Here is a 13706-nt window from a genome sequence, read left to right as displayed (position 1 = left end):
TGTAAAAATACTCAAAACCAGACATAATCAATAAGCCAATAAAGCCAAATGCATCTACACTCATACTGTGGGTGTCTTCTCTCTTGCTATAAGAGGTGAGTGTTCCTGATCCGCCAAACAGGCCAGCCACTCCATAATGCTCCAACCCCAGTTTCTCCTCCTTTCCCTCTGTCTCTCATGGCAACCTCGTCCTGTCGGTTGGATCCTCCCTGTTCTCTTCAGGACATGCACACTGCTTGAGCATCGTCTTCCCTTGCCTCTATGTGCTCTTTGCCTTCCATCTTCTTTGTCTGCCCACCTTCATAGCAAAGAAAATAATGAGATGCAAATGTAGCTGAGTGGTTACTGAGCACACATCACATGTCAAGTGTGTTGCCAGAAGTTGCAAATATAACTGAGCACAACAGTCTTGAATCTTACGGAAAAGATTAATTAGCAAAAAATGGCATTCCTAATTAAACCTGTGGGCTAACTGCTAAGAAGGAAGAGAAGTTGGGTCTGAGTATATAAAAAAGAGAACTGATTTTCCAGGAGTGGGATTAGGAAAATTTGCCTGAGGAGGAGAAGCAAGAGTTGAGATAAGAATAAAGTACGCTGTGGGAGAATGAGGAGGAAGGAAAGGGAAGGGAAGGGGAGAGCAGGAAGGAGAAAGGAAGGGAAGGGAAAGGGGGGAGGAGGAGGAGAGAGATGGCAAAGAACAAAGGGGAGGGTGGTAGGCACAGAACCAACACACTTGTAGAGGTTCTGAATTCAGACACACGCACATTGCATATGAGAGACTGGAAAGGGACAGTATTTTAGAATGTGGAAAACTTTCAAGAGGGAGTGGAGCCAGTTAAGGATTTCGTTTTTATCACAAGGGTGATGGGAATATACTGAAAAGAGTTAAGGAATCAAGCAATATGACTAAATGTATATTTTTGGTGCATTATGGATGTGTCTTGTAAAACAAACTGTGACAGACTAGTAACATGAAGTTCAATTTCAATCCTGACCAAAGACTCAGAATCAACAAAATCATAGAAGTTTCTTAAAAATGAATCTTGAAATAGGAATACTCGGCTGGTGCTGCAGCTCACTAGGCTAATCCTCCACCTTGCGGCGCCGGCACACCGGGTTCTAGTCCCGGTCGGGGCGCCGGATTCTGTCCCGGTTGCTCCTCTTCCAGCCCAGCTCTCTGCTGTGGCCAGGGATTGCAGTGGAGGATGGCCCAAGTGCTTGGGCCCTGCACCCCATGGGAGACCAGGAGAAGCACCTGGCTCCTGGCTTCGGATCAGCGCAGTGCACCAGCCGAGGCGGCCATTGGAGGGTGAACCAACGGCAAAGGAAGACCTTTCTCTCTGTCTCTCTCTCTCACTGTCCACTCTGCCTGTCAAAAAAAAAAAAAAATAGCAATACTCATACATTTTTAACACATTTAAATAATTTGTTTTAGCATCAATGCAATAGGCATATTTAAGAAACAATCATCAGGTATTATAAATTATGTTAAAGAATATATTTTTAAAAAGCAAAATTATTTTTTTAACTTTTATTTAATGAATATAAATTTCCAAAGTACAGCTTATGGATTACAATGGCTCCCCCCCCATAACTTCCCTCCCACCCACAACCCTCCCCTCTTCCGCTCCCTCTCCCCTTTAAAAGGCAAAATTATTATAACTCTCATACAAATGTAAAATGAAAAAATGGCAAAGATTTTTTTTTTAACTTTTATTTAATGAATATACGTTTCCAAAGTACGAATAATGGATTACTATGGCTTCCCCCCCATACCGTCCCTCCCACCCACAACCCTCCCCTTTCCCACTCCCTCTCCCCTTCCATTCACATCAAGATTCATTTTCGATTATCTTAATATACAGAAGATCAGCTTAGTATACATTAAGTAAGGATTTCAACAGTTTGCTCCCACACAGAAACATAAAGTGAAAAATAATAGATGATTTTTTTTAATGATGATGAAATCAGATCAGACCTATTGTCATGTTTAATCCCAGTGAGAGTCAAGTTGGGAGTTGATAGTTTCTTTTCTTTTCTTTTTTTTTTTTTTTTTTTTTTTTTTACAGAGGATCAGTTTAGTATGCATTAAGTAAAGATTTTTTAAGTCATTAATTGATGATGGAATCAGTAAGATACTACAATCAGTTTCAAAGGAAAATTCGAAGAATCATATGTGTGTGTATATATATATATACACAAATAAGGAATACGGAAATAAGTTTACAGATAGATGCACAAAATGTTTATTCACAATCAATAATTATTTCCACCTAATACAACTAATTTATGTTTCTATATGAGAAAACCTGAAAGGATATGCTGGAAGAAAATATTTTTGATCCATTTCAAAGTCTTTCAGAATTTTTTCCTAGAAGTAAATATATATGCATATATGACAATATAATATGATTTATGATGTAATGAATGTTTTGATCCACAGAAAGGCTGCACTAGTACTGTTCTGAAAACTGCTTTTACAATAGATTTGACCGAAAATACATGCTCCTATTTCTGGCAAAGCTTTGTGAGCTCTGGGAACACTTTCACTTTAATCTTAATGTAGGTCAGACTCAGATCTGTTATTTTAGACAGATTTCCATCTTGGAAGACCCTGAACAGAGAATTTAGCCATGTCATGCAGGGCTCCTGATCTGTGGAAAATGTAAGAGAGGAAGATGTGTAAGTTGCCACTTGAGATACCTGCATCTCATATAGAAGTGTCTGGCTTGAGTTCTGCCTGTAATACACATCATGGGAGACAGCAGGTGATGGCTCAAGTTCTTGGGTCACTGACATCCATTTGAGGGCTCAGGATGGAGTTCCTGGCTCCTGGCTTCATCCTGGCCCAACTCTGGCTATTGCAGACATTTGGGGAGTGAACTAATAGATGGAGAATCAATCTCTATCAATCTCTCTTCTCTTTCTCTGTCTCTGCTGTCACCCTGTCACTGAGCTACTCAGACTACAAAGCTAATATAAATTCATCCCATATTATTCTCTCTTTTTTTTTTTTTTTAATTTCACAGCAGAGTTACAGAGAGAGAGGGAGAGACAGAGAAATTTTCAATCCCCTGGTGCACTCCCCAGATGGCCACAGTGGTCAGGTCAGGGCCAGGCCAAAGCCAGGAGCCAGGTGGTTCTTCTGGGTCTCCCACATGGGTGACAGAAGCCCAAGCATTTGGACCATCCTCTGCTGCTTTTCTAGGTGCATTAGTAGGGAGCTGTATCAGAAGTGGAGCAGTGGGGAATCAAGCCGGTGCACCTACAGGATGCTGGCATGGCAGGTGGCGGCTTATCTCACTACGCCACGGTGTTGGTCCCCATATTATTCCTTTTATGGAGAATTTAAATCTAGGCAAAAGTGAACTAAAGAGTTGTGAGATGTTAACATCATGGCTACCTTTGGGGAGCAGGGAGGTGGTAATAATTGGGTGAGGGCAAGAAGGGCTACCGAAGTCTGATAATGTTCTATTTCTTGACGTGGATGATTCCCCCTTTAGGGAAATCCACTGAGTTGTTTGCTTGGGATTTGTGTGCTTTTCTGTGTGTGTATGTGGTTCAATTAAATATCATTTAAAAAATATATGAGTTTGCTTTCCTATGTATGATTCCATTGCCAAAAACACCTGCGAATAAATACACATATTGAGACCATGTGAAGCATCAGGACTGTGTTTAAAGGCTTTACATCAATAAACATTTTATATTTTAAATTTGGTCTTAGCACACACAGAAGTTTGTTAATTTGATCTAGGCAAATGTATAACTATTGGCCTTATGGCATGTACTTATATCTTGATAAAAAAAAAAAAAAAAACAACTTTCCTTGCCCTGTAATGTTTTTAGAGCTAAATCAGCACAGAGTTGGTTAAACAACTTCCAGGAAAAAATAAAGTGTTTCCTGTGTATTATAATTATTTTAGTGCACACTATTTTTTTTGAAGAAAAGTACAAAGTCTTTGATGTATGAAAAACAGTTTTCTCTCCACACAGAAACCCATAATTAAAGAACATTTTGATTATTGTATTGAACCTGATTTATTCCCTTCATGTGGAATAAATGACATACTTCTCACTACAAACATCAATACTCTGGGTTTTTAAAAGATTTATTTATTTATTTGAAAGGCAGAGTCACAGAGAGGCAGAGGCAGAGAGAGACAGAGAGATCTTCCATCTACTGGTTCACTCCCCAAATGGCTGCAATGGCCAGAGCTGTGCCAATCCAAAGCCAGGAGCCAGGAGCTTTTTCCAGTTCTCCCATGTGGGTGCAGGGGCCCTGGGACTTGGGCCATCTTCTACTCCTTTCTCAGGCTGTAAGCTGAGAGCTGGATCAGAAAAGGAGAAGCCAGGTCTTGAACTGGTGTCTATATAGGATGCTGGCACCGCAGGCTGCAGCTTTACCCACTACACTACTGCACTGGCCCCATTACTCTGTTTTAAGACTACTCTTGGGCCGGCACCGCAGCTCACTAGGCTAATCCTCCACCTAGTGGCGCCGGCACACCGGGTTCTAGTCCTGGTCGGGACGCTGGATTCTGTCCTGGTTGCCCCCCTTCCAGGCCAGCTCTATGCTGTGGCCAGGGAGTGCAGTGGAGGATGGCCCAAGTGCTTGGGCCCTGCACCTCATGGGAGACCAGGAGAAGCACCTGGCTCCTGCCTTCGGATCAGTGCGGTGCACCGGCCGTGGCGGCCATTGGAGGGTGAACCAACGGCAAAGGAAGACCTTTCTCTCTGTCTCTCTCTCTCACTGTCCACTCTGCCTGTCAAAAAAATAAAAATAAAAATAAAGGACTACTCTTGATCATAATAAAATAGAGGCTGGCATTGTGATGCAGTGCTTAACCCATCTCTTGGGATGCCCACACCACATGTCGGAGCACCAGAGTCACCGCTGCTCTGCTTCAGATCCAGTTCCCTACTGGTGCACCTGGGAAACAGCAGATGCTGGCTCAGTTACTTGAGTCCCTGCCGCCCATCTGGGATGCCTGGATGAAGTTCCCGACTCGGCTGTGGCGTGCTCCAGCCCATCTGTCGCAGTCATTTGGGAAGTGAGCCAGCAGATGGAAGATATTCTCTCTCTCTGTCTCTGTAACATAGCCTTTCAAATGAGTAAATTTTTACGAAGGAAGAAGGAAGGAATTTTCTTGTAGAATTCTTCTCCTAGGACATACAGAGAGAAATTGTTTGCTCTAATAAACCTCAAATATAAATTTGTGGTTGTTTAAACCAACCATTCTCTCTGTGGTTCCTGTTTATCCTATTCTCAAATAAAAACAAAAGCTGATTTATCCTTTAAAGTCATTAAATGTTGTCCTCATGAAATTATCTTTGAACAGTCACTTTATGCACACAGTACATCAGAGAAAACATTAAGTAGTGATTTCTGAGTGGATTCTGACATTTTATTGTATAAAAACTATTCCTTATTCAAGAATACCTTAAAAATCATGTCATTCCTGATTATATGCTATAGGATGAATGCAGATGTTTAAAGAAAACATTGTTATGCATGGACAGTCTGTCAGCTTTCATTTGTTAAATGTTAATATGACTTACTGCAACTTTAGATTATTTTTAAAAGTATAGTAATGAAGTATATGAGCATTTCCAAGTATATAGTGTGATTACTGTTTTTACTACTTCACAATGAGGAGAAAATAAAGTTATAAGAATATGAAGAAGATTTTTTTGTTTTACTTATTTTATTTTCCATACAAAAAATGTTAAAAGTCTCTGTTTTCCCATAAGAGGCCATTCAGCAATATGTGAGTCTTTTTGTGTGGGTAACAATTTTTCTTAGTAATTTCTATTTTCTTGTAATCTCTGTTGAATTGTGCTCTCTTCTTTGTTATTCAAGATAATTTTAATTATATATATTTATGTTTTGAATTATTGTATTTCTTTATTTCAAAATTAAAAAGATATAAAAGTGAATACAGGGAAAAAAATCACCCTGCTACATTTGTATCTGAAACCTTACTTCTCCTCCTCCCCATGCTAAAGCAATAGAATATCATTTCCTTGCCAACTTTTACAGAGAGATTAAAAAAAAGAATCTGAAATACATGAATGTTTCTGCATAATACACACTTCTCGTGACCTTTTTGAAGAGCCTTCATATGAAAGGATTTCAAAATGTTTACACCAAAATGAACTTATCTTTTAATTCCACAAACTTTGTGAAGTCCTTTTGTATGTCTGTGTGTGTGTGTGTATTTAGTGATCAAGTTATCAACACTTACAGATAGTAAGCTCCTAAAGGTAAGAGTTTGTATCCTATGTCTTATGCATCTGTGTGGTGTTCTCATATGAATGTGTGTGTACATTTATTTTAATTTTTTGACAGGCAGAGTGGACAGTGAGAGAGAGAGACAGAGAGAAAGGTCTTCCTTTGCCGTTGGTTCACCCTCCAATGGCCGCCGTGCTGCGGCTGGCGCACCGCACTGATCCGAAGCCGGGAGCCAGGTGCTTCTCCTGGTCTCCCATGAGGTGAAGGGCCCAAGCACCTGGGCCATCCTCCACTGCACTCCCTGGCCACAGCAGAGAGCTGGCCTGGAAGAGGGGCAACCGGGACAGAATCCAGCGCCCCGACTGGGACTAGAACCCGGTGTGCTGGCGCCGCAGGCGGAGGAGTGTGTGTACATATATGTGTATATGCACTATATTTTGTTTTTGCTTTTTGGATAATCACATTTATTTTCAGCAAATTCTATACTGTTACAGAAAGCTCTTCCTCTTCCACATTCCTTTGTGGCTGCATGTCTTTTTAAGATTCATTTTATGTATTTTGAAAGGCAGAGTTAGAAAGAGAGATAGAGACAGAGAGAGAAGTCTTCCAGCTGCTGATTCACTTCCCAAATGGCTGCAATGGCTGGATTTGTGCCAAGCCAAACAAGGAGTTTATTCTGGGTCTCCCACACAGGTGCTAGGCCCTAAGCACATGGGTCATCTGCTGCTTTACCAGGCACATTAGCAGGGAGCTGGATCAGACATGGAGCAGCTGGGACTTGAACCAGTGCCCAAAAGAGATGCCAGCATTGCAGGTAGTGGCTTTACCACCATGCCACAATGTCGGCCCCATGGCTGCATCTCTACACACTATCACATTTTCATCTCATCTTCTCTAGATGCCTCGTTAGCATCTAATAGTTGTTTTTAATAGATTGCCACTATAATGTACTTATAGCCATGGAAAATATTTCATAGTTCGTAATCTTTTCTTTATTTACTACTAGCCAAGTCCAGCTGAACACTTGGGAAGACTTCAGTATCATCTGAAGTGCTTTACTTACCTCATTCAATTCTCAAACTAACTCTAGGAGCTTAGTTCTTTTTTTTAAATCCTGTTTTACAGATAAATAAAATGAAAGTTTGATTAATTTGCCTTAAATGGGAAAATAAATAAGTGGAAGAATCTGGATCAGAAGTGTATGATGGGGCCAACATTGTGGTACAGCAGTTTACGTCACTGCCTGTGACACTGGCATCCTGTATGAGTGCTAGTTTGAGTACCAGCTCCCTGCTGATGTGCCTGGAAAGCAGCAGAAGATGGCCCAAGGGCTTGGGCCCCTGCCACTCAACCTGGGAGACTTGGAGGGAGTTCCAGGCTCCTGGCTTTAGCCTGGCCCAAACGCAGCCATTGTGGTCATTTGGGGTATGAATTAGCTGATAGAAGATCTCTCTCTCTCTCTCTCTCTCTCTCTCTATCTCTCTGTAACTTTTTCTCTCTGTAACTCTGCCTTTTAAATAAATAAATATTTTTTTAAATAAAAGAAGTGGAGGGGCTGGCACTATGGTGCAGTAGATTTATCCTCTGCCTAAGGCGCCAACATTTCATGTGGGTACTGGGTTCTAGTCCTGGCTTCTCCTCTACCAATCCAGCTCTCTGCTTATGGCCTAGGAAAGTAGTGGAAGAAGGCTCAAGTTCTTGGGACCCCGCACCCACCTGGGAGACCCCGAAGAAGCTCCTAGCTTTGGCTCGGCCCAGCTGCAGCCATTGTGGCCATTTGGGGAGTGAACCAGCAGATGGAAGACCTTTCTCTCTGTCTCTCCCTTTCATTGTCTGTAACTCTACCTCTCATTTAAATAATAAATAAAAATCTTTTTTTAAAAAATGTCGAGGAGTCAGGATTTGAACCAGGCACTCTTATATAGGATGTGGATATCCCAAGCTACAATTATCCCCTGCACCTCATGTGCACCCTGTAACCATACTCTCAATTTCAAGTTTTATAATTTAACTAAAGATTTACAAAGAAGTAGTTAAAAGAGTTTAGCAAAACTCCAAATCTGCATCTGGATGTAACAGGGTGGGGTATAAGTGTAATAGCTAATTTTCAAATATGACCATTCTTTAGAAGTAAACTAGCAACATCCCTAAATTATTAATTACAGCTTGAAATAAGTCTTCCAACAGAGGAGAATTTGAAACAAATATTGAGAAAATGAATGGCTTAGGAAGAATTCTGAAAATGGTTTACCTATGCCTAGGATGGCAATTAAATGTAATTTGATTATTGGATTTTGAAAATGTCCATTTTTATTTTTTCCCTGCCTATTTCCTTCAGGGACAAAGATTAGACGTGTCAAAAATAACATGAAACAGACATTTCTCCCAAATGTTGGGGTTTGAGGAAGGATGGAAAATGTTATGAAGAAAACTGCTTTCAAATTACCCAGCCTAGTTTTGAATGTTAAAAAAGAAAAGAAAAAAAAAAAAACCTCAGTTGCCTTAAGAACAGCAAACACAGTTTGTGGAGAGCCACTTATATCCACTTAAATTACTCCTCTTTAGTTCTGCAGCTGCCCTTTAATTTACTCAAGACTTCAAATTGTGGTCATTATGTTCTTCATGTAATGATTCCTATAATTTGCCTATATAAAATATAAAAATGAGGTGGAATTAACACGCAGGAGGTACTTTTAAATTTTTAGTCTTTGAATTGACAGATAAAATCTACAGATATGACCATCACAATGCAGATTCCATGGCCCCCAATCCTGACCTATTGAAACAAAAAACCCAAGTAATGCTACTCAAGTTTTAGAACCACTGCACTGAGAAGAAGGAAGTGTAGAGATCACTTTACTTACGATGTCTATGTCTCTAATAAACTTAGAGAGAGATCAAGGTAAGAGAAAATTCACCAGTTTAAGACTCTGGGAGAAGGTATTCCATAGCTAGCTCTGCTCCCTCCCAGCAGGTGCACCTAATACGGGTCTCTGAAGATCTGTGAATCCCACTTCCTCGTGTGTGCCCAGGTTACCATGGGGTTAAGATGTACAGACACTTTATCTCCTGCCATAAAAATGTATGATCTTAATGCTAACCACATACTATATTCTAATAATGACACCCATGTTCATTTCCAACAGAAAGAGGAGTGAATAAAAAACAAGGAGGGGAACAGATAAATACTGCTTATGAATTGATGGCAGTATTAAATACCTTTTTCCATAATTTGATTCTTAATTTAATAACTATTACTGTGTTACTTTCTCAAATGGAAACAGAAACCACAAGTGCTCTCACTGATTAAAAATACACAAGATTCATAGTATAAAACATCGCCTACTTCTCGATGCAGCTAAGTTTCCACCAAATCCCTGAATGTCTTCTTTTGTTGTTGCAGCATGTATGCCTTTGGGATCATGGTATCTCTTGCTTTTTTATTTTAGAAAAGAAGCCTGATTTTGCCTGAGATGTGTGACACATACGATCACAGCCCTTGGGAAATTAAAAGGTGTTCTAGAGACATCACTAAAGAACACTGACTGAAACAATTCCTAGATGATGTGAAATGCTAGATACACCAAGGCTAGAAGCCATCAGAGTGAACAGGCAAGATGGATATCTGTCACTGGTTGCTCACACTGATCAAATCATTGCCGACTCAGTGCACAAACCTGTGGAGTGCAGGAGCCCCTTACCATTCATGGGCTTCAAGGTCCACCTGAACAACGAAGAAACAGGATCAAGTAATGAAGGCACCATCCAGGATCCGAATCACATGTCGCTCCATCAGCATAAAATAAAGATGCTTCAGTTGACAACAAAGGTTGAGAGGAAGCATAGAAAGGAAAACGTGAAACTGTAAAGAAAGGGAGGGAAGTTGTAAAACCAAAGTGCCATATATTGCTGCCATTGGAGAGAGCGAGAGAGGAGAAGATGCAGCAGGCTTAGTTTAAGGCCAGAGGAGCTTCATTGTGAAGCATGAGGACTGCAGAGCCAGGTGGCCCCTATCAGAAACCCAGTGCTGCATTTCTGGGAGTGTGGCCCTGAACAAGTGACTTAGCCAGTCTGTCTCATTTGCATTATCTGTAAAATGGGAACTGCACCAGCGACAGCCTGCCACACAGAAGCACCAAATGTTAACCAATAGTGTTAACGTGTCGCACAGTTAATACTCAGAGTGACCAAGCATAGTTTATGACACAATAGGCACTTGACAAATGATCGTTGAATCCAATTCAACAAGTAAACATTGTCAGTATCTGTTCCTATGGTGGGATTTGGTGCAGCAATGAACAGCCTTCTCTGTTATTTTTCTATTATTTTATATTTGGAGTCACACTCTTTTAAGATTTGCCAGAAAAATCAGTCAACTACAAAATTTGAAAATAAATTCACATCTGAAATTTTAATAAATCTAAATGAGAAGAAAAGCAAAATGTATTTCCTTCACTGATCTACTTTATTCTCACTCAAAGTTAAGCTAAGCATATATTTCAATTAATTACTCTTATTCTAGGATTATATAAATACTAAAAGATAGCAATGAATTTTAAAATCCTGGTGAATTGGTTGGATTTACTATTCCATTTTGTTTAGCTTTTTAAGATTACAGTCATAATTCAAAGTCCTCTGAGTGAATCTGTGACATTTAAGATGTAGCTATTTAGGAGCAAGCATTTAGCCTGGTGGTTAAGATGTCCACATCCTACATCGGAGTGGCTGGGTTGGATTCCCAGATCTAGCTCCTGATCCCAGTTTCCTGATTTCAGATTCTGGGAGGCGGCACTGATGGATCAAGTTCTTGGGTTTCTCCCACCCACCAGAGATGTGGACTTCATTTCTGGCTCCCAGCCTTAGCCCCAGCCAAGTACATAGCCTTTGTAGGCATCTGGGGAGTGAACCAGAGAATGGGAGCATGCCCCCTCCCCTACTTCTCAAATAAATAAATAAAAACTTTTAAATAAAAAGCAGTTAAATTAATCATTGTGGGATATGTAGACTAGCAATTAACCAGGAAGAGATTTTTTTCTTTTTATTAAGGAAAGAGACTGGATTTTGAGTCCTGTATCTCAGTTATATAATTTTGCAGCTAAAAAACATTGCTATTGAAATATTTCATCTGATTCATCCAGAACATTTTTAGCGGAGAGGGATAAGTATAACTGGTTTGTTGCCTATGACTTGACTGTATACATACACTGTGCGACACTGAAGGGAAAGAAGGAAGAACAGAGCCTTCTGCCTCCTGGCCACAGTGTGTGAACACTGCAGGAGCTCTACCACTACATGTCACTCTGTTATTTAGTGATGATGGGCTGAATTAATCAGCATTGATGGATGAGACTGACAAGGATTCAAACATGATCGATCTGGCATTAAGAGAATTCCAAAGGAACATTGGCATGACACCTGCTACGCCTTTCCAAGGACATAGTCAGGAGATAGTTGGACAACCCACACCACCCACAGTTCCCAGGTGGCTGAAAAAGAAATGGGTCATTACTGGATAGCCTTGCAGAATTTCGGGATGTTTGAAACAAACTGTCCGTGACTGTGTTTCAAGTTTAGAGACATCTAGGAGTCCATTCTTTGACATTTAAAAAAAAGAGTTTAGTTAAATCATTTTCATTGGAAGAAAGTGACCAAAATGAGGTGGAGGCAGAACAATTTCTAGTGGTTTTGCTGCTGCTACTGATGTGTTATTTTCCTGTGTTCTTGGGAGAGGAAATCTTTTTATTTGGATATTTAAAGTGACCATATTCTTGATTTACATAAGAAACTACATAATTTTATTTACACTTAAGTTCAACATAATTAGGGCTCCCATAATTAATAGAAATGTGTTGTACTTTTTGATAAAGTTAAGAGATTTCAGTCTCTTTACACATGTATTTGGTCATAGGTTGACAGTTTTTATAGGCATCACTGATTTTGATACAGAAGAATTAAGAAAATGAATTAATCTATTTAAAAATGAGTTAGACATAACTGTATGGGCAAACAGTGATCAGACTGATTTACAATGGGTAATTGCATGGTAGTCTAAAAGATGAAAAGCATGCAGCACTCACCAAAAAAAAAAAAAGTTTTTTATGTAGATGTAAAAGTTTCCTCTCCTCTTCAAGTGTACTCCATACTTTATAACTCACTTTTTAAAAATAACAGATTTTGGGCCGGTGCTGTGGCAGAGTGGGTTAATCCCCTGCCTGAGGTGCCGGCATCCCATATGGCATGGGTTCCTGTCCCAGCCGCTCCTCTTCTGATCCAGCTCCCTGCTTATGGCCTGGGAAAGCAGTGGAGGATGGCTCAAGTGTTTGGGCCCCTGCACCCATGTGGGAGACCCAAAGGAAGCTCCTGGCTTTGGACTGGCTCAGCTCCGGCTGTGGTGGCCATTTGGGGAGTGAGCCAGTGGATTGAAGACCTCTCTCTCTGCCTCTCCCTCTCTCTGTCTATAACTCTGCCTCTCAAATAAATAGATTAAAATCTTTAAAAATAAACAGCTTTATTGAAATAGAACTGATATACCCTAAAATTCATCTTTTCAACATTTTATGCAATATTAAAATTGTGCAGTCACCATCACCACTATTTAATTTCAGAACAATTTAATCAGCCATTATTTCATCAGCCAATATTTTCTTTTTTTTTTAAAAAAAAGAATTCAGTTAAATATTTGCTGAACAAATGCAGAATAATGTAACTAAGGGATGTTTCAACCTGAAGATATAGTAAATAGCTTCAAATATTTGGAGGGCTATCCCACAGAGAATGAAAGTCATGCTCAGAGATTCTCCAAGCAGCAGAACTTGAACAAAGGGATGAGCCACGAGGTTGCAGGACAGCTGTCCAGAGTACATGGCTCCTCTTAGGAGCGTCATTCCTCACGGAGCATTCTATACTTTTCCCTTCTTCTAAAGGAGGTCTGGCAACTTTGTGCTTCCCATGAACATCTTACATCACATTTTCCTGGCAAGCTCTCCACTGCCAGCAAGGGATATACTCATGCTATTGGGAAAAAATGTGATGTTATCAAGTGGGTTGACTAAGGAGACGATTTATTGTTCCTTGGCTGTTTTTCTGTGTTCCACATTAGTGATTCTCAGGAGGCAGGGAGAAAAGAGAGCATATTCTCCAAAGAGGATGAGTCACAATCTCAAGCAGTCCAGGGATGCCTGTGGGGACAGTCCTGCTGAAACCCAACCCGTCCTATGACTGTCAGCCAGGGATACAGTTGGGAGTGTGCTGTGTGCTGGGCCAGGGAAAAGACCGCTGACAGCCACTGTTCTCAATGAAGCAAAAAGCTTGTGTTGAGTCACTAGGAAATAGAAACTGCATAATACTGACAGGCTCTATCCAAATTGCTAAATATTACAAAATGAGAATTGTTTCAATGACTATTCCCCATGTTTGAGGGACAGGTATATGTAATACACTTTATATTATACATATATTTTATTACATACTC

At 40.3% G+C, this 13706-nt stretch overlaps 1 protein-coding gene across 2 annotated transcripts in view; it reads left to right on the top strand.

Moving 5' to 3' along the window:
- The window catches only part of NPY5R (neuropeptide Y receptor Y5), a 172167-nt gene that overhangs the window by 39228 nt on the left and 119233 nt on the right, over positions 1 to 13706 (top strand). The window lies entirely within an intron of this gene.

The sequence above is a fragment of the Oryctolagus cuniculus genome, chromosome 8, assembly GCF_964237555.1.
Source record: "Oryctolagus cuniculus chromosome 8, mOryCun1.1, whole genome shotgun sequence".
NCBI lineage: Eukaryota > Metazoa > Chordata > Mammalia > Lagomorpha > Leporidae > Oryctolagus > Oryctolagus cuniculus.
Note: the sequence above shows the minus strand (reverse complement) of the source record. Positions and strands in the feature narration are given on the sequence as shown.